This window comes from Numida meleagris, chromosome 1 (genome assembly GCF_002078875.1).
Source record: "Numida meleagris isolate 19003 breed g44 Domestic line chromosome 1, NumMel1.0, whole genome shotgun sequence".
Taxonomy (NCBI): Eukaryota; Metazoa; Chordata; class Aves; order Galliformes; family Numididae; genus Numida; species Numida meleagris.
Genome location: NC_034409.1, coordinates 45,448,733 through 45,470,860, shown reverse-complemented (window position 1 = coordinate 45,470,860; position 22,128 = coordinate 45,448,733). Strand labels below are relative to the sequence as shown.

The window sequence follows — 22,128 nt, the reverse complement described above, 5'->3', positions numbered from 1 at the left end:
AACTTGATGTACAGTGTATTACCTCATTGTACTTCTGAGCAAATAGACTTGTAAAGTACTGAATGCAGTTTCAAATGTAAAGTGAAATAAATAAATGGTGCTATAGGTATTCTCATTTTGAGTAATGTTTTATTAAATATTTAGGAGAAAAGTAGACAAAAATACATTCATGACCATGCAGCTGGAGTCCAGCCTAAGCCAACAAGAAAAGTAAGATTTTGATGTACGTGAAGGCAGCTCACTAAGCTTGTGAGCAAAATTTGCATCATGATCAGCAGTCTTTTCCTACAGTGCTACCAGTGTACTGCAAGCTAAATTTGTAGTGTTTTCTGAAGTGTGGAAGGAAAGGCTGACCTGTCTTTATGTGCTTTTTTTTTTTTTTTTTTTAACGTGAGCTAGGAAATAGTCTTCTGAATTTATTTCACCTGAACAGACAAGCTGGATGGAAATCCAGCCATTTTGATCTTATTTCATTGTGAGAACACTACAGAGCCCCAGTTAAATGAATGTGAACATAAAGTAAACTCAGACAGGATGTTCTTTCTTGTCTGTCTTTCCAGCTGAACCACTGGATAATTCTACCTTATAGACCACTCAGTAATGCATGCTTCCACTTTTTCTTTCTGCTGTCGCAAACTAGCTTATTAACACATTGAATTTCCATATTTTTACTCAGTAGCATACATGTTTAACAGAACTTTGAAATTTCAGCCTTGAGAATAATACATTTGTCCTTTTAAAAGTTGAACAGTAGAAGAAAAAGAGCACGTGATGGAGTGAATGTGGGGAAAAGAATATGCTAAGAAACTGCGTGTGTAAGGGACTCGGATGTGGAGCATGTAGGCTGTATTCCCTGGGCTGTGCCAGGAAGTAATTGGGTCTTGCTGAAGGTACAGAAGGAGCCAAACAGATTTCTCAAGGGCCAGAAGAGGCAGTGGGTTGGTAGGGCATCAGAGTAATTAGCCTTTGTGTGAATGAATTGTCACTGTGTAAGAGCATAAAAACATGCCAAAAATTTTTGAGAAGGAGCAGTAGGTAGCAGGATTGCCCTACAGAATGCTAACAAGATCTTTTCTCTAGCAGCTGCAGTTCTTTCTCACCCTGTTGGAGGATCAGAATCAAAGCAAAAGTGCAATGAAAGAAAGGACTGTTGAGAGAGACAGTTAATTACCCAAAAGCTAGAATGAGACTCAACCACTGGATAGAAAAGAGTAGTGGAGAACAGAGGAAATGCATATCAAGGTTTGCAAGCAAGAAATGGCTCTGGAGGAGCTGGCAGTTGACTGTGGCCTGATCTCTGTCTCAGTTCAGAACTTAAAAGAACAAAACATGTGTACTGAATTTGGGAGTGGTTAAAACACAAATACAGTATACATGCATTCACCTTGCATTAAGAAATGTCGTCTTCTCCCAATTTCCTTTCTGGTTTTCCTTTCTTGTGTGCTTCTTTTTATAGTGCTCAGGTTATGCTGGCAGTAAGGAAGTTATAACTGTTGCTAGCAGAAAATTATGCCTGTTTTGCTATGTGGAAGAGCTGGACTGTTCAAAGATTTCTGTAACTTCTGTCATAGTTGATTATACTCCAATAATCAACAGTAACAAAAAAAAGCTGTTAATTGCTGTACATTTTTCATGTTTTATTTGCGTTTTTTAATGTATCACTTATTTTAATGCTTCATTGCTGCTACTGCAGCCTTCATTGCTCCTCTTCCAGTTCAGACAGTTCCTCTATATAGCTTAGATGCATGTTCATCATTGTGGCATATATGAAAAGCATCTTTGAACACATCCTGTAAAACCACACAGCTTGGAAAACTTGTGTGAAGAAATGTTGCACAAGTTTTCAGTCTTCAAAAGTGTGCAAGCAAAGCACTCTTCTGAAATATGACATTGTCTCATTTACTCTGATGTAGAAAGGCACACGTGCCATCTGTGAAAGCTATGTCAATTCTATGCTAATAAGTACATCTTATTCCAGGGTGGTGGTCAGTGTTTAAGGTGTGAAGGGACTATAGAACAATGCTTATGGAGAGCAGCAGAGGGAACTGGGGCAACTTAGTCTGGAGGAGACTGAGGGGAGACCACATTGCTCTCTACCAACATCTGAAAGGAGATTGCAACAAGGAGAGCATCAGTCTCTTTTCTCATGTGACGAGTGACAAAATGGTCAGAAGTTGTACTGGGGAAGTCTAGATTATTGATCCATAAGAATCTCTTCATGGAGAGGGTTATTAGGCATTGGAATGGGCTGCCCAGGAAGGTGACGGTATCCCATCTCTGGAGACATTTGAGACTTGTGATGTGGCACTGTGGACCATGATCTAGTGATGGGACACAGTAAATCAGGTTGATGATTGGACTTGATGATCTTGAAGGTCTTTTCTAACCTAAATGATTCTATGATCTGTATTTTGGAAAGGCTTTACTTAATAAAGTTAATATGGAGATCTTATAAAAGTTAAACTAAGTTTTCCATTCTCAATTTTCTCATTTTCTATAATATGTCTTGCTTTGTGGATGTAGATGAAGAAACCTAGAATAACTGAAATCAAGCCTAAAAATAATCAATGTAAAAATAAATACTATCTGCAGTCAAAAAAAGAAGATTTCTATATAGGCAGACTGCTCTAGAATTTGTCACTTCAGGGCTTTTATAACTTCCTTCTGAAATATATACATATTTTTGACAAGTGCTCATGGAAACAACAGGAGAGGAGGATCACTGGCATTTCTGGTAGGGCTATTTCTATAACTTTAATGGCAATATTATGTAGGAGTGAGCTACAAATTGGCTTAATTAATCAGGTAGAAACTCATTAACCATGGTACTGATTCTTCTGGTGAAGAAAACTTTCAAACGTTTCTCAAATAGTAAGCCAAGCCATGCTGGCTTGTGTAAATCCTATTTTTCAATATAAGAGTAAAACTATCCATTTTTAACTTTTGTTGACTTAAAAAAAATAAAATAAAAAATTAACTTTTTAAATGAAACTCCCCTGTCAGCTGTTCCAGCATCAGAAACATCTAGAATTTCCTACTGCTGTGCAAGAAAGGACTTGAAATAGTTGCAAGACAACACTCTTTAAGGCTGTTGCTCCGTCTGCTAGAACAAACTGATTTGATAAGAGTAGGTAGGCAGTGAGTTCTAAGCTGATCTGAAGGTGAGGAGAATTGGAATTGTGGAAAGAACTTCTGAAAGCTATAATAACAAGAGTGGCTGATTACTGTTATTTTTTTGGTTTCAGCCACAGCGAATAAAAGTAATATTTCCTTTGTCTATCTGGATTAAGATTTTAGTCTTTGCATCAGTGAAAACTTATTTGCTGCTGCTGCCAGCTACCATTTTGGAAACTTTGTTGCTTATGGTATTTGTGATATTTCCTCTTTAACAAAGAGCCAACATTTTTGTTCCTACTGATGACTGAACAGGAGAATGCCTCTGAAAATATGCTTCACTTTCAAAATTTTCATATGCTCTGGGGCTTTTATTCCACAGAAGTCATTGGTAGAGCTGGAGCAACGAAATAAAATCTATTCAGAAGAAAAACAAGTTCATTCTTCATGTTGTACCGAACTGGCTTGAGATCACATTGTCTTTAGGAAGAACATGAAGCATCCAATTATTTAGATCACATTTTTATCATCTGGTGTGATAAAAAAAAATAATTCCATTATTCATTAGTGAAAAAGGAATATTTGCTTACCTGCAAGCTGGACAGGTCAGCTGGTGCATCTGATACCTGTACTTCAGTACAACATTTCTGTAGAAAATGAAGCAAGTATTTTCTGTGGTGTTTTATCAGAACATTGTTGTGATCTGCTCTGATTTATTTACAGTATTCTAAATTGCTGTAAGTCAGTGGCAAGGCCTGCAGATGTGGGCATTTGAGCCTTCAGGAACTTTTGTACTAAAAACATCACTTCAGAAGCACAATGCCACAGCTTTACCCTATCCCGTATTTAAGCATGCAATTCAAGTGCAACTCCTACAGTTGCTCCCCTTTTTTTTTTTTTTCAGTAATCAGCTTGCAGGGTGGTGCTGACACTACTGAGCTGCTCACTCACTCTCCTCAGGTGGGATGGAGGAGAGAATCAGAAAGGGAAAAGTGTGGGAACCTATGGGCTGAGATAAAGACAGCTTACTAGGTAAAGCAAAAGCTGCATGTATAAACACAGCAAAACAAGGAATTCATTTGCTGCTTCCCAGTGTCAGGCAGGTGTTCAGTCATTTTCAGGAAAGCAGGACTCATCATGAGTAGTGGTTTCTTGGGAAGACAAATGCCACCACTCTGAACATCCCCCCCACCTTCCTCCTTCATTCCCCCAGCTTTTATTGCTGAGCATGATGACATGTAGTATGGAGATGTCCCTTTGGTGGGTTGGGGTCAGCTATCCTGGTTCTGTCCCTTCCCAGCTGCTTGGCATTCCCAGCCCTAATCTGGCAGGGCAGTATGAGGAGCAGAAAAGTCCTCGGCTGTGAAAGCATTGGTGCATTATCACTACTACCTTAATCAAAAATCTGAAACAGCACTGTATGAGCCTCTGTGAAGATAGTTAACTCTATCCCAGGCAAAACCATGACAGGTGGAAACCTGGAGAGTGGAAGGTTTGATTTCACTCATGTCTTCTAGTTACCAGATGTAGGCTATTTTAGATACAGAGTCAAAATGCCAAAATAAAGTATGAAACCTTACAGTCCTGCCTCAGAGCGCTGGATGACATTTTAAATCCTACATTTGTGAGTCCTTGTTGTAGAAAGAACGAACTTTTGTGATTCTTTGCCCTTGGGAATGGGGAATTCCAACCAGTAGCTGTGTCTCATTTATACAAAAGGACATAAATTGTCAGTCAGCTGTCACTGCTGAAGGGCTGTGATGACAGCGTGGAATGCAAAAATAAGTGGTATCTACGGTTGTTTGTCCATTTAAACCATTTAAAACTTTAAGGACTAAAAGTATTGTAGGTACTGTTTATCATTTTGAACAGTTTTCTCTGCTTCCTTAACAGGAAGAATTTCTACTCCAAATCAGAGTTTCTTAAGCTGAATCCTGTTTTTGGACTGTACATCTGCTAGTATACTGTAGAACAAGAGTCTGCATGTTGTAGCATTCTCCAGTTTCTTTGACCTTCATGATTTCTAGCGCAGGCCTTTTTTTTTTTTTTTTTTCCCAAATGAATATGAGATCTTCATAATGCCAGTGAGCATTCCTGCTGGCAGGCAAAAGGAAAAGAAAAAAACCTAGAAGGCACTAAATGTAACTGATACATTTTTAAGCTCTTTTTACTTTTAAAGTAATAGAGTAGCTTGCTGGGTTTCAGAACAAGATGTGGTATGTTTATATTTTGGTCATAGCTGCCATATACTATTTGTTTGTTCCTTCAATCATATCCTTTCACAAAGTGGGCTGAACACTAACAGACCATAACTCTGAAGAGAGTGTCACCTTAAACATAGTCCTGCAGCTTCTATTGTACTATTCCAAACTGGTGAAAATGAACTGCTTGACAGCCACAGTAACTATACCTAAGCATATCCTAATTAGTTTTGCATATAAAATAGGGGTTAAACATAAGACAAATCTAATTTTCAAAAACGTCTGAAGAGAGAGAGAACTAGGAATTCTCTTAATATTGTCTATGCTGTCAGAGTTTCTGAAAGTTACAATAATGTATTGGTAAACAACCAGTGCTGTCACGTATTATTAGAATTCAAACATAGTGATATACTTGTTGATGTATCTTTTTCTGCTGGTTCTGTGGTTATCTCCTTGCAAAAAGAACACAAATCATGCCTAAGATGCACATGTATTATTTTTTCTACTGGAAAGGTACTGAGGCAGTAACAGCATAGCATAAAAGACAGCAAAGCCCAGACTGAGAAATGCATTTAGAAGCCTGAGTCTCACTGAAACCAATAGGAACTGGGTGCCCAAGTGTGCTTGAAAATCTGGTTCTCACTTCTGACAAGGCTGCATAACACTGTTATTGGGAACCATGGATGGATGGGATCAACCAGCACATTTTAGGTTCTACTTCCATTCTCATCCTGGTCCTCCCCATTGTTTGAATAGCACTAGTCAGCCCTCAGACCACCAGCAGTGAAGAGTTTGGCAACAGCTTGTTCTTTGTGACAGTAAAGTTGAGCTTTCCATTGACAGTAGCCAAGAGCAAAGACTCCTTAGTTTGTGTGCCATTTTTCCATATTTTAATTCTTATACCAGCCACAGATGTCTCAGTGCATGATGTATGATGTTTCTCACTTTTTCAGTTTAAAAGATAGTCCTTTTTGCAACCCATAGCATGCATTTCTTTTTAAGAAAAGGAAAGATTCCATGACTTGGAGAGATGTTTGCTTTTTGGTTTTATTTCTTTTCTATTTTTTTTTTTGTATGCAGTTGTCTTTTGTGTGCTTCTCTCCTATTTTTTTAGAAAGAAAAAGGCTTTAATCTTGTACTTGTGCAGTAGTATATTTTATAGCAATGTCATGAAATGTTTTTGTATTCCTTCCCTAGTTCTTTTTAACGAACTGTAGCAAAGGTACATGTCCGTTTTTAATACACTGATTTTCCAGAAACATTACAGTATGGTGATCTTGCTTGTAAAGGAGGCTAGTGTTATTATGGCATTGTTTATTAGCCTTGTACTGGAGACGGAATCCTGGCTGATGTTGGTCTAATTATTTAAGCTTAGTGGAAAAATGGGTTAGCCCTAACAGTGCTATAGTTGGGGGTTTTGTGATGTAAAAATTCCCAATGGTTTTACTCCAGAGGTACTGAGAATCAATGTTGTTGCAGTGGTGGGATGACATGCACTGACTCTAGGACTTCCTCTCTGATATTTGTGTCCCATCTTCTGCATGCATATAGCTCACATATGCAAAACATGCTCAAGCAGTGTTTTTATCTACTGTTACTACAGTGTGCAAACATAGCCATCAGTATCTTCTAAGCTGCAGACAGCCTTGAAGGATTTTTTTTTTTTTTACTGTGCTGGCCATACAAGAGGTTCTGCAGATGAAAACTGTAGCACAAGCTCCCATCTTTGTCTTCTGTCCCAAGGGGGCAACTGAAGATAGGATTTGCTTATTGGCAGGAAAACACAACCCTTGAGAACGCCTTGGGCTACATTTAAAACAAATGTTATACCAATGTGAATGTATAAGGGGTGATACAGAGGCAGTAGGTCTTCCAATAATGCAGTTGTACATGGGACGTGTCCTCAGGATAAGGTGATAGGAATGTGGCTCTGCTATTAGTAGAATCATAGGGAATGGCTTGGGTTGGAAAGGACCTCAAAGATCATCTAGTTTCAATGCCCCTGTTGTGGGCAGGGTTGCCAACCACTATATCAGACGCTAGATCAGGCTGCCCAGGGCTCCATCCAACCCAGCCTCGGACACCTCCAGGGATGGAGCATCCACAACCTCTTTGGGCAGCCTGTGCCTCAGCACCCTCTGAGTAAAGGATTTCCCCTCGACATTAAATTTAAATCTCCCCTCTTTTAGTTTGAAACTGTTCTCCCATGTCCTGTCACTATCTACATGTGTTAAAAAATTGATTTTCTACTGTTTATAAGCTCCCTTTAAGTACTGGAAAGCTGCAGTGATGTCTCCCAGAGCCTTCTTTTCTCCAGGTGGAACAAGCCTAACTCCCATAGCCTGTCTTCATAGGAGGGGTGCTCCAGCCCTCTGAGCATCTTTGTGACCCTCCTCTGGACCCTCTCCAACAGCTCTACATCTTTCTTGAGCTGAAGGCCCCAGAGCTGGATGTGCTTCTAAGTGAGACTGTGTGTTATACTTGGTGTTTTAGCCTGATCTTCCTGGTGTGGCACATGTGCTATGAGCCTGTCTGTTGGGTTGATCAGGAGATGTAGAGCAAGCATGATAGCCTGTGAAACATACATAGTTGTAGGTATGAACTGGGCCCTAGAAATGCTCAGCTCACTCAGGAGATTGGCAAGCAGTGTAGCTTGCCAAGCTCTTGGCTCTCAGCTAACTTCACTGGTGAAAGTTTAAGCACCAATGACTTCTTGGGTGCCTGAGCTTTGAAAGCAAATTTATATTTATAAATACAAATATTACTCAGACCAGAGCCAGTTGGTATGAAGTAACAAGTTACTGTGCCTCAATATGTCTGTGTACTCTGTGCTCTTAATACATGGCAGGCACAAGTAATTTGAGTGAGTGTACTCCATAGTGAAGGAGCTGAGCTGCTGTCAATCACATTGCATTTTTTGTGAACTTGCAGAGCCGATTTCTGTAGGTCAGCTGAGTTGTGATGCTTTCTAGCTTTCAGCAACTTATTTGAACCTTTGAGCCTTCAGACATCTAAATATCTTTGGATGTGGTACTAGTTATGTAGAAACAACTTATCTAAAGGTTCTTTAATCTACTGGTTGATCAAGGAAGACACTTAAGCCTTCATTTGAATGAGAGGGGAGCAGCTGGCAGAGCATTTTTCCACACTGCTTTGGAACTTGCACTTCTCCCAACACCAAAATAGTTCCAGAACATGCTGCTGTGGCCCACTTGTTTTTCTTAGCAGTAAGGGGCTGGGAGGATTCTGGTGGAAGACTGTAAATATATATTTTCAGCTGTTGGGCTATGTTTATTATCAAGTAAAAGAGAGCTACTTTTTTAGTATATCTTTAACTGACACGCTAAAAATACAATCTAAACTAAAGAGTAAGCATTCATTTCTTTACAGTGACTGAATTCTTATGGAGTACTAATGAAAAATCATATGTGAGGAAGGAAGCAAAACTGTTCTGCTGAGAACTAGAAAAATATGTGGCTGTATATACACATAAGGATACTAAGGATAAGATTTTTTAATGGTGCTAAGTTTTCAGTGAATGGATAATTACCCTGTAATTTTAGTTACAATAAGTCTACCTAATATTGGATTGTCATTTGCTTCCTTTGTATGAATATACATGATCACTCTAAGTAGAAAAATATTTGAGGCATTGGGTAGAAATGTGGTTAGAACAGGCAGAAATATGGAGATTATTAATTCAACTTATTTTAGTTCTGTTGACTATTACTTTCAAACAAAAAAATATCACCTCCCAGAATGCTTCACGTAATGTATTTGCTCCAGGAAATGGAAGATTGTAAGTGTAATAGTAACAGGATGTCTAAAATAGGCCTTCAAATGGCTCTAATGACACGAGAAATGTCAGAGGAGAAACAAAATCTTACTGTAAACAATGTAATTGCAATTAGGCAAAAAGAGCACAAAAAAGCCAGTAGGTTCCTCAGGATAAGAGAGCAAGTTCTCCTGCCTTGTTTTCTAATGACTGTCACGTCTCACTCTCCTTCAAGAGGTTAGGGAGAGGGAGCTAAAAAAAATGTGATACAACAAGGCTGTCCGAACTCTATATAGAAGATGATGATCTTGTATCTCATGAACAAATATATCCCAAGGTTCAAGATGCCATGGGATCATATTTCATTTACATCATAAGTTATAAGTGATCTCTGTATTAGCTTTTCTCCTCCTTCCATCACCTTCTAACTTCCAAAGTTATCCTGAATAGATTACATCTCTTTAGAGCTATTTTTGTTTTGTGAATGGCTATTTTTGGCTTATCAAATTGCCCTGTCTACTGTTCAAGCTTTATTTCAGTGTCTTCTCTAATTTAGAAACTTACTTACAGTGAAAACTTCGAAGTGTAAAGTCTCATTTTCATAAGTAACTTAGGGGCCTAGGTAACTTCAGCTACTTTTAAACATTTTAACCAAGATGTTACCATTTTGTATTCATGGAGTACTATGTACAGGTAGATAACAAGTTTGAAAAAAACAACTTCACATAACCAAGTTTTAAAATGCAGGTTTGCATAAAGAAAGCCAAACCCACACAGCCTCTGTTGAGTAGTTCGATATGTGTTGGACTAACTTGAGCAAGGTTCTTCCATTGCTAAGATCTTTCTATTTCTTGGGATGTCTTATAGAGGCTGATGTTCATTTCCTGCAGAACAGCAATCTGCAGCATCAAACAATGTGTATGGGTAGGAATGAAACTGTAACAAAGATTTCAGATGATTTTTGTCTGGAAGCTAGATCTTAATGAAACAGCTGCAGCCAGCATGGCTTAACTTGATGACTGCGAGGATTCTTTGAATCCTGCGATGAGGATGCAGAAAGGTGCTTCACATCTATCACCCAGGCTGTTACCTGCAGCAACGTGAACTGTAAGCACAGTGCAGGTAAAGAACCTTGTTCTTTTATTGCATTAATTTCTGACAATTAGACTGGCAGGAGTAATCAACTGACAGAACAGAGAGGAAGGCATTAGTACCAATTTCTTGGGCAATGATATATACCATTTTGATCTTTTGTATTCACAAAGGATGAACTATACTAATGAAGAACAGGTGCAGGTAAGGGCTATGAGGATAATCAGAAGAGTATCAGTGCATTATAGGAGCCCATAAAAGCTTTGTTTTCATACAGTAAATAAGCCTGCATATCTATAAATATACAGGAGGGGAAAATATACTTAAGCTGAAGAATAGTGTGGGGATAGAAACGTGGGTGTAAGCTAGTCAAGAATAAATTCAGGTTAAAGTAAATTAAAGCAAGGTTTTTAACTACCTAACCTTCAAGTAGGAGTTGTGGGAAGGGGAGCCCTAACTTCATTTAGGACTAACTAATTTAAGAAAGCAGTGCAGAAAACATTGGAAGAAGACAGCTTGGGTATTGAGATAATTTTTCTCTGTTGTCCTGGTTTCAGCTGGGACAGCTTACAGCTCTTACAATCAGAAACAGGGTCTTAAATATTAGCCATATTGCAATTTTACAATTCAGATTGGTTGAGGTTGGAAGGACCATCTGGGGACCATCTAATCCATTCCCCCTGCTCAAGCAGGGACAGCTTGAACAGATTACTTAGAGCTGTGTCCAGTCATGTTTTGAATATGTTCGAGGATGGAGATTTGACAGCCTAGTTCACTGTATGATTACCTTCACAGCGTGGTTTAAAAACAAAGTTTGTTTCTTTTTTTTGTGTTCAGATGGTGTTTGGTGTTTTTATTTGTGCTCGTTGCCTCTTATCCTGTCACTGGGCACTGCTGAGAAGAGCCTGGCTTCCTCTTTTTTCCGTTCCTTTCTATCCAGTATCTACACACACTGATATCCCCTGAGCCTCTTCTTCTCGAGGCTGAACAGTCAGATCTCATAGAAGCCTCATAGAAGGGGTTGACTGAGATGCTCCGTTCCTTTATTCTTCTTGGTGGCACTTAATTGGACTCACTGCAGTAAGTCTGTATTTTGTACTGGGGAGCCCAGAACTAGACCCAGCACTCCAGTTGTCTCACCATCCCTGAAAAGTGGAAGGATCACCTCTCTTGCTTTGCTGCCCAGTGCAGCAGCCTCCAATACAGCTTAGGAGGCTGCTGGCCTTCTTTGCTGTGAGGGAATGTTACTGGCACATGGTCAACATGTGGTTGTCTGGAAGGACCCCAGGGTCCTTCTCTGTCAAACTGCTTTCTAGCCAGCTAGCTGCCAGCCTGTACTGGAGTGAGGGGTTATTTGTACCCAGCTGCAGGAATTTGCTATTTCTCTTTGTTGAACTTCATGAGTATTTTCTCTTCCCATTTCTCCAGCCTTTGTAGATCTCTAATTGGCTGAGTACCCATCTTCTGTATTAGCCATGCAATTGGATTTTTTATAATCTGTGAATTTGCTGAGGGTGCGCTCTATCCCATCTTACAGGTGAGACTTAGAGAGTCCTGGCTCCTGGGGTACACCGCTTGCCTCCAACTGGGACTTAGTGCCACCATTCACAGTCCTCTTGCTTCCAGCTGGCTCTTCTGCTAGCTTTAAATCCACCTCATTGTCCACTTCTGTAACAAGCACATCCTCAGCCTGTCTGTGAGGATGCTAAGAGAGTGTCAAAAGCTTTACTAAGGTTGAGATTGCAAAGAGTTTCAATAAGTTAATAAAGATTAAAGACCTGTATGTTTTCAGAGCAAAAACTGAATAGACTGATTCCACAAACAACTGTATTTTTCACAATAGCTTGCACACTGACAGCTGTTACTTTTAATGTTGTCGATATAGAATTTTATAGAATAGAATCCCTTAATCAAATTATATATAAGTTTCAACATATTACTCTTAGTATATACAAAAAGTTAATCACTGCTCTTGGTATTGGGTTGCTACCAGTAGTTGAGTGTAATGCAAAATAAAAAATGAATGCTCTTCTCCCAGCTATTTCTTGTATGCTGTCAATGCTGCCACTGGCACTGTAGCAGAATGCTTTATCTGTCCAGCGGATAAAGTTGACTTTTAGAAATTGGATTCCTGGGTATTTAAATAACGGGAAGAGAAATTGCATGAGTAGAGGGAATGATTGTAGTGAGGTCAAAGGAAGTAGAACAATACTGCAGATTTAATTTTTGATTCTGCAGTTCCAAAACAGCCTTAGGATCTGTGTCCATTACCTATTTTAACTGTGATGACACTAAAGTTAGATTTCTAGGTTTAAGTACACTTTTATGCCTGTATGAAAAAAGCATTAATGATGGTACTCTAAGAAAACACCAAATAAAGCAGTATCTTAGCTAAAGGGAGAGAAATTATTCTGCAATAAGCATATTTCATCCTTTTCTGTTAGAAATGATATGGGTCAAAGCACATGACCAAATGTTTTAAATTTTGCCAAATTTTTAATTAAAAATTAAAATACAGCTCTTGAGAAGAGAAAAAAATGCCCTATGGTTGAGACCCTGAGTAATAGCAAAAGCAAAATGCAGCTCTGGCTTGTCCTGGAGAACACATGAACTGTGGATCAAACTCCTAAACAGTGGTAAGAAAACTTGTGAAGCTCTTGAAAGGCGCTTCCTCCATGAGTGAGGAATTCCAGTAAGGTCTCCTCACTAATGAAATAGTCACAGAGGACTCATTTACACGGAAGGATAAATATGCCATTTTGTGATTTGAAACACAAATATTTAGATCTTATGCGACTTTCAGAGTTTTAACTTGGAAAAGATATGCAACAAGATAGTACTGTGTAGCACACTAATAATGCTAGATGTGTTTGACAGAATTAAATTTAACCCAGTGCAGCCAGTTTCAAATGCCATACTCCAAGGCATGAACAGGTGTTAACAACTCTCTTCATCTTCCCAAAGCCAAATTAAAGCATAGCTGTATGCAGTATGCTGTTTTAAAACAGAGGCTTTCTGTATCATTTGAACAATGTTTCAGATGTATCCTATTATATTTTGGGAAGAACAGCTTCTCAAATAACTTTTAGTGCATTTTTTTTTTTAAATGCATGCCCCCTTGGTGAAATTTACATAGGTGCTCTTTTTAAATCTAGAAAATAGTTGTAGCAGTTCTCAGACAAATAGTCTATGCTTTAGTAAAAGTAAGTCCTTGTACTGAGGTATGTCAAGTTGGAAGAAGAGACAGTCTTAAACTTTGCTTCCCAGCAGAGAAGAAAAATTGCCTATAAATCCAGTTCAGGCTGTTTGCATGCTCAAGCTATGCCATCCTGAACCTGATGTCTTGTGGCCTATAGCGGAAATGCTAAGTCACGGCTTGAAGCAGTGACTGAGCACCTGGTGGGAAGGCAGGGCCAAGCCAGGGGAGCTCAGGTGCATGCAATGCCCCTGAGTGACCGGAAGGGGTGGAGCCAGGATCCACCCCTTCCCAGACCTCATTTAAGGGTTGGCAGTGGGGGCAAGGCTATCACACTGGACATCCCTCCATACGTGAGGCCTTCGAAGGGTAAGCAGCTTTTTTTTTTTCCTTTGTTTCTGTGTCTGTGGCTGCTGTGTTTAGGCTTATCCTCACTTGCTGTGGCCTAGGACTTTGCCACCCTGCTATTATTGCTGTGCTTCCCATTGCATTATAGTGGTACTTGGCCTAAGCAGGGGTTTAGCTGACAGAAATGCCAAAATGTGTTATAATGTGCCTGTTCCCTGAAAGGCTTACAACAAGAGGGGAAGCCTGTAGGCTCTGAGAATGTTTGAAGACTACACTTACAGAATTACACATTGGAAAGTTCAAATGACAAGCTGTCTGCTTAAGACAATGCATGCTAACAGGCCTTAGAGTTTCTGCATGTGCTATTCAGCAAGAATTTACCATGCCATCACTACACTCCCACCCTCAGGCCAAAAAGCATGCTGAAGGAATATCGCACTAGTTGTCTCCATCTCATCTGAACATGCACCTGCTTAAGATGTGCTCTAAATAATATTTCAGAGGAGGTGGAGCTTTACAGTAAAACTAACGCCAAGAAGTCTTCCAAAATATCCTGTCATTCATCTTACAGTTTGTATTTGGAATTTAATGTTATAATAAGAAAACTGCTTCCTTCGGGGAAAAGCACAGCTACAGGCTGCCTTCAACTTGGTATACTAGTCATTGCTAACACGTAAGTGGTAAAATGTTTTTTCAATGCAATGTACCACAGGAAGTTTATAGATATGATCTGACTGAATTCTGCTGTGCCTAGTCATTCTGTTAACTCTCTAGTTTGAACCACTTGCTTTAGGGCAATAGGTTCAGCTAACAAAATCTGAAGTCATAGCTGGATTAATGGGTTATTTAGCTAGCATAATGCTAGACCTGACTGAATCATGTCACTTGTGGACTTGTTCTCACTTATCCTAAAGTCTGAAAAGGTGTCCTAGAAATACAGGTTGCAGTTGTGATTTTCAGAACTGGCCTGTTGGTATAGCATAAAGAGATGAACAGCAAGAATTGCAGAAAGATTTGTCAGTAACATTGTTTGAAAATGTCTTTTCTGTGTTGTGGATAGAGATCAGAAATACCTCCTCTGACTTTAACACAATGATGTTACGGTGGGGAGAATAAGGATGTGGGAAGAACATCCATCTCCATTGATCTAAACAGCATGAAAGTTGAATAACTATGTTTTCTGATCAGAACTATGTCTAAGTTGAAAGAGCCAGAGGGCTGGCTTAATTGCACTTCGATGAGTAATTTTACTTTCTCTGTATGACAGTGTAGTAACCTTAAAATAAAGGAAAGTTATTTCAGTAAAGTTATGATGATTAGTGAGTATGTAACAGATCCCTTAAAACATGGGTGTTTTATCATTTGAGAATCCCGAGTGCAAACCAGACAGCTTGTCTCTGACACGATCTTTATGTGTAGGGTACATGCAGTGGAAAAAGGGTACAGACTCAAGACAGTCTATATGTCAAGATATGAAGTAGTCTGCACTTAGCAGTCTAGATCTCCTGAATCCTTGGGAAGGGTATCACATAGCAAGCTAATAGACATGGGATATGTTGTGATTGAAAGTTACATTCCAAGCCAGGTGCTCTTTGGAAGGGCTGGGAAAAGAAGGTGAGAGTCAGGCTGAAGGGCTTATAGCATTTTCATAGGCTGTGGGGAAAATGGGAAATCAAATACCTTGTCCAAATCTTCTTTGTGATTTGGCAGCAGATGTGCTTATGTTAATCTTTCTTTTTCTTTGAGATTTGTAAATCCTTAAAAAAAAAAAAAATTGCAACCAGTAAATTCCCATAATGTTTCTTATTCATTGAATCAGTGACAGCAAAAAAGAAAAAAAAAAAAGTATTTTCAGACAACTCTCAAGTACCTGAATCACCACTGCAGTTTTCCAGCAAGATAGTATTACTGCAGTGACTGCAAAAGGCAAAATCCTAGTCTGAAATGTAGGTAATGACTTATTGTTTCTGGTGGTACAGTATATTTATCATTTTGTTTGGTATTGATGCACAGCCTGTACACCTGCTTCAGAACAGTATCTGTTCTGCTGGAGTAGTAAACCGGTAGTGTTTGTATCAGTATCCAAATCGTTGAAGACTCAAGTACGCCTACACTCATGGAGTTTAACATCATTTCATTAGGCACTGCTAGATGTTCATAGCCTTGTGTTTGTATTTTTCAGTGTGGACAATGGTATAAATTGACATGTTGGCTAGCTTTGAGTAGTGACTAAAAACAGTTGTAAAGATAACCGGCGTCACCCTGCTGGGTTCACAATATCAATCCATCCATTTAACACTGGAATCTGACAAAACTGGAAGGCAGTAGAAATTCAAGACCTTTTCTGCAGGAGGAGATGTAGCTGGCAAACAGTCTGTTGGCATAGTGCAGCTTGAGAGTTCTTTTGGCAGAATGCATTCACATTTGGCTGCTTCTGTTGGCAATATATTTCTTCATGGCTTCAGGTTGTATTGACAAAATATATGTAGCGCTGTAAGAGGATCTTAGTAGCTGTGCCTGTAGTGCTCTGCAGTGCTAGTCTTGAAGCCAAATGTGCTAACTATTTATTCTGTGCTTGTTAGAGCTGAATCTGGGGACACATGGAAACAGTTGATTAATCCAGCAGGAAAAATATTGGGTAGTGCTGGAGTTCTAAAGCTTATTCAAAAGTGTCCTTACTTTGCTGTGTGGATAGGCTTTGTGACTAGCTAATTAAGTAGCTTGTGCAGATAAGTTGGCTCCTTGACCTTCCTTAGGCGGCTGTTGTTGCTGTTATAAGAGTCTGGAATGATAGAGTTACCAGTTTAGGAAAGATGGCTTCTTTTGATCCATTTCTTTTCCGCTTACTATGTAAACTATTCCACATGGTTAGTCATACCCTCGAGATCCCAGTCAGTCCGCAGAGTTGGGTCTGGTAGCTTAGGAATCCTGTGGAGTAGCTTTGGGTATCCATGCCCTTCTGGAGGGAGCTGGTTACCCAGTAGTCTGGAAACAATGGAAACTCTAACAGCTACAACAAAAGGTCTCTGAAAGGAGTGAGTGTATGCCACAGGCTCACTGGGTGGGGTTCATCTTACCAAATGCAGACAATTCCTCGTCTGGTCTTCATTTATTGTGTATGGAGGAAAATAGGCATTTTTATGGCTTGGGTTTTTTTCATTTTGCAACACAATTTATCTCATCCCAATGTCACTAAAATAAACCAGATGAATCACTCCCTAAATGCCTGTTTTCTCCACTGGTTTTAAAGGAGGCCTTAGATGACTCCTGTAGCTCTAAATGTTGTTCTGCAGCTGACTAAAGCTGGTTGTAATGGGTTGCCTTTTATTTTAATGGCTGTAGGCCAAGAGAGAACTTGCATTGCTTGGGGAAACTGGTTTAACTTTCCTAGCTTTTTGCCCCTGATTTTCTCAAGGGGACTAGAAATTGTGTGGGAATGCATAGAATTGTGCTAGCTAAAAGTTATTTTTCCTGGTTGATCACTATACAATAAAGAAGTGTTGTTCCAGAATAAAGCATCAAATTCATCCATGTCTAAAGTCTTCAGCATTTTAACCTATACTCCTAGGGTTGTGTGTGTTTTTTTTTTTTTTGAGCCTTTCTTAGGAAACTAGACTTCATGCAGTCAGAGATGCACAGTGGGTATTTCTGGAAAAGATGCTGCTGGCTGATCATCTCTGCTTCCAGGATTTGAACAGCTACACTGTGCCCTGGCTAACTTCCAAATTATTGGATTTTACTTCCTGAAGACATCTTGCATACTTACTTCCTTTTTCTTAGATAATTGCTGTTCGCTCTTCTCTTTTTGTGTGGGTGGTTGGTTTTAAAAAAAAATAAAAAAATAAAAAAATTTCATAAATGAAAGATGATGTCTGAGAATCAAGCTGCTGGGGCCTATTCTGTAGAATGAGGATATAGGAAACCAGATAAATGGGATGGACAAAGTATGGAAGGTAGCTATGGCAGAGAGAGCAGATTCCACTTTTTTTTTTCCCTATAAGATGTACCTGCAGAATTTATTTTCTTTGAGTTCTGTGTGACCACTCACAACACTGTACTTTGTGTAGTTCAGTGGATTTCAGCATTTTACAACAAGCATTACTCAGTTCCTCCCTTAGAAGCTGAGTGGGTCAGGAAGAGACAGACCTGTTGTCACAGAACTTAGGAGAGAAAGGGTTGTCTTCCAGTTGCTGGTGGTAAAGTATGGTGCTTTCTGTTACTCAACACAGTATAGCGTATTCGAACTCTCAAAGCCATCAGCAGGTTTGTTACAATTGCGGAACAGGTATTTTGAGACTGTCAAAATTAATTTGTACACTGGAATTTGTTTTTGCAGTTTCAATTCACTGTATAATGTGTGCAGGACATCATTCTACCTGCAGATTTCCATTGCAGTGACTGGATAGGCTCAGGAAGAAGCCTTCTATTGGATAGACTGAGACATAGAAGTTCACTACAAGAGCCAGAGAGATTGTGAAGTGTCCTTCTCTGGAGATACTCAAACCCCACCTGGATGCTTTCCTGTGTGACCTACTGTAGGGAACCTGGTTTAGCAGATGGGTTTGAGTAGATGATCCCCCAGAGGTTCCAGCCTCTACAGTTCTGTGATTTTCCCAAGCAGAAGTCAGCAGGAATTAGGGCTATGCAATAGAAGCAATATTGGAACATGTATGACCAAATAAAGCCCTTTCTTCCCTGATAATGTATTGACTTATTGTGGCAATACAGGGAAATTTCTCCAAGCGGGTTGTGTAACAGACTTTCAAGGACATTTCTATGTGCCTTTTGAAAACAGTATCTGAGTATGAGCACCCTAATTTGAGCTCCCTTTTATGAACAGTTAAGTCTTCTTTTGAGACCTAAACATTAAAGCTGTATGTTTAGGCATTAAATACTATACAGGATGCACCCAAGAATTTGTCATTGAGACAAATCCCTCGAGAACTCGGTAGCCAGTTCAAAGTCTCATTAGTCCTTAGAATACTGGGTTTGATACATGCCCATTTGAAGTCCTCTATTCTGCCAGATAGAGGAGTTGTATGTTCTGCTTGCTATTTCTGATTTCCTTTATCAACAGTGTAGCATTGGATATACTCATGAAAATGTATTTTCTGTGAAGCAAGGCCTAGATTGAAGGGATATTTCATGAAAAACAGTAACGCTCTTTCCTCACTCCTGTCAAGTCTTAATACTTGGAAAATCCAGATTTGTATGAGCTAGAGTTAGCCTACCTATTGTTAAATCAATACATTATAACATGAACTTCTGGTTATTAAACACCTTTTTCCTGTCTTTCTTCTTCTACTTGCTTTTCCTTCTGAGTTCTTTGTGAACTCCCTGTTGAAATGGTTTTTAAATCTGTCTTTTAAAAATGTTTTCAATTTTACTTTTTATTTTTTCATTTTTTACCCCAACTATAGAATTCTAGTATTTCAATGTAAAATGTGATGACAGTGTGAGTGGTGGTCAACTTTTGAGTCAGCTGAAAGACTTGGTGAAAGAATCAAGAAACAAAAGAGCCTAAAAGAGTTGCATTTTTGAAATGACTGTATTTACAAGAGCGTTATCTTTGTTTTCTCTTTCAGTCCCTGGCTTGAGCTGAATAACCAGCCACTGTAAATTGATACTATCTTATCTGTATCAGAGGATTCTGTCTGGAGGTAAGAAATTTGAATAACAGTAGTACAACAGAGACCTCTTGTATATATTTGAACTCAGTAGTCAGCTATTGCTTAATGCCACTGCTTTTCTGATGGTGAAGATCTGATGTCATCTTCTAAGTGACTTATGCAATCGGCAGTGCAGAGGGGAACTCTAGCTGGCAGCAGACAGAAAAGATTTCTAACAATGGAACTTTTAGGTAAATAACTCTTCTGTGGTCTGCTGCTCTTTCATAGCCCTTAAAATGAGTTAATAACGCGGTGAATATCTGTCATTATGTTATTGCCATCCTTACTTCTGCTAACTTTTGAGTTATTGTTGATTTTCAGAAGACCAGTTTTATGGAAGAAAGTCCAAGTTCCAATGATATAGAATAGATATTATTGAACACTGAAACTAAATTTCAGCTAATCAATACCTCTTACCCTAGTGGTTAGAAAAAGAAGACTGGGCTAAGTTTTGAGGTACACGTGTAGGACTGATGATTCCTGCAAAATGAGTAAACTGTTAACTATACAATTGTGGCATTTGTTGAATTTCTTGCCATTAGCAATATACTTTCTAAAGTGATCTGACTATTACATTTGTTGCCTTGGAACAGTGAAGATTCTTGTGTTCAGGAAGGAAGAACTAAATGAACAACATTATTGAAAAGCTATCAACCAAAAGTTTAATAGCTGCTTAAGGCACATGACTAATAGTCTAATTTGCAGGGATGACCTTATGAAATTGAAGAGTCTCTTGCTGACTTTTCCATTTAACCCTGTTCTCTGAACAGAGTTTTATCAGGTAACCAAAGAATTTTTGAGGATAGCCCCAGGTACTATTGGCAATCTCACACTGAACTATCACAAGTAAAATGAACTAGAAATATCCACGTTATGATAAATCATAAGATGCAAAAGATATTGTGTGCCAGTAGTTTGAATCAGAATACTTGTATTACGCTGTTCCATAGGAAACCCACTGCAGCTTAACAGTATTGGAGCTGTTTTTTCTTAGATGCGATACTCAATTTTACCACTTTACTTGGTTATGAGTCACTTGAATCCAAGAGTTAATAACATTTGTGACAGCAACGTTTGCTTACAAAATATTTTCTAAAAGAAATTTAAGAGTTAAGACCCTGGATCATCTGTGCTCTAAACTCAAAGACTTGGAATACGAATGGGAAGAGGTCCAGTATTCTATATGGGTGTTTGTTTCATCCAACTTAAAGGCTGTAAGTTTCACTGAGCAACACACACACACAAAGTGGAGCTTTGGTCCCACTGCCCCCAGCAGCCTTGGATTTTTAGTGGTATTAAGATTTCACCTGTGGTATATTTATGACTGTGCTGAGCTTTCTTTTCTCCACAATTACACCCTGCTGTGGTTCTGGATTGTTTGGTTTTGATTTTTTTTTTTTGAGAACAAGAGGAAGTGGTTCCTTTTTATTTAAGCCAATGAATCTGAATAGGGATTTGCCCTGATTAGACTTAAAGCGCTACTTGAGGTTATTGCTGTAATAAGTGATATATATAATACAGTCTAACAAAGTACTAGCTTCTGTTAGTTTACTGTACCATGTTTCTCATGTGTCACAGGAGTCTGGAGGCAGCAGGCAGTTGGAGGTGACTTGACATCAAACCATTAAAGCTGTCATTCTGGCCTTACTTGGCCACAGAACTAATTGAGCAGATACTGTTTTTCTTGCCATTAATTCTCTAAAGCTGTGAACACTGTTGGAAACTCTACAGAAGGTTGAAGGACCATTTTCAACTGAAATTATACCTCTGTCAGAATATATTACTTGCCATTGTGAACTGTCTGGTGGTGCTTTGCTTGCAGAGTTAAGAGCTTTACCCCTACTTCCCTTTCCTCTCATTAGCACCTCCTGGTCTGGGATGTAGTCCTTATCACTTGGTGAAATGCTGTCACGTGCCTGTATGAAGCATATCAATAGGCAAAGCATGTGCATCCAGTACTGGTTAGGAGTAAAAACTAAAATTACTGAGACTGAGGGTTTGGAGCGTGTGGGCAGGAGTGGGAGGAGGGGGTAAAATAAAACCAGTTGTGAAGTTGTTTGGGTATTTCACAGTGTTTTCATTATAAACAGGAAAAGGTGAAGAATTAATAATACAAAATGAGTCTCATGTTTGGAAGCTGTGTTCTGCAGGCAGAGCTCTGACTTAACCAGATGAAATTCCTGTGGAAAGCCTTCTCTTTTGCCAGTTGAGTAAGTGTAATAGCATTTCAAGCTAAAATAAACTTTTAAGGATTTGTAAAAACAACTTCCTATGGTACTACAGAGACAACAACGTGTCCGTGACTTGAAACTAGTCATCTGACAGTGCCAGTTTGTCTCTGACCTACTTTCTGCTTGCACTTTGTAAGGAACCATGAGAAGCAAATTTGGGGATGAGGGAAGAAGGGGGAGTTGGAAGGGTAGACAGGAGAGGTGGAATGCTGGGTAGCTTTCACATGCCTTGAATCTCATAATTTTTAACCAAGAGAAAACATGAGTAGGGGGGAATGATGAAAGAATACTACTTTCTGATGAAATAGGAGCCTAGAGGAATGATTTCTTTCTCCTGGCTATCAGTGGGGGTTAATGTGGGGACTGCTATGTCTAAAGAGTTGTTACAAGGATCTCACTGCTTTCTACCTAAGGTGGTTGGAAAAAACAGTCTGTCTTCTCAGAAAAGCTTACATCTTAGATGTTCATGTTTCCCTTGCCAAATGCTGCTGTCCTTAGAACC

The 22,128-nt window shown here is 39.2% G+C and overlaps 1 long non-coding RNA gene across 4 annotated transcripts in view; it reads left to right on the top strand.

Annotated features, from left to right (window-relative positions):
• LOC110392789 overlaps window positions 1–22,128 on the top strand; it is a 52,474-nt gene that overhangs the window by 8,717 nt on the left and 21,629 nt on the right. For 3 of the 4 annotated variants that reach the window (XR_002434661.1, XR_002434672.1, XR_002434631.1), the window contains one exon: window positions 19,312–19,386. This is a non-coding gene — a long non-coding RNA (uncharacterized LOC110392789). Of the gene's footprint in view, window positions 1–13,675; window positions 13,748–19,311; window positions 19,387–22,128 lie in introns of those variants that run through there. The other variant, XR_002434644.1, reaches the window with a different exon arrangement.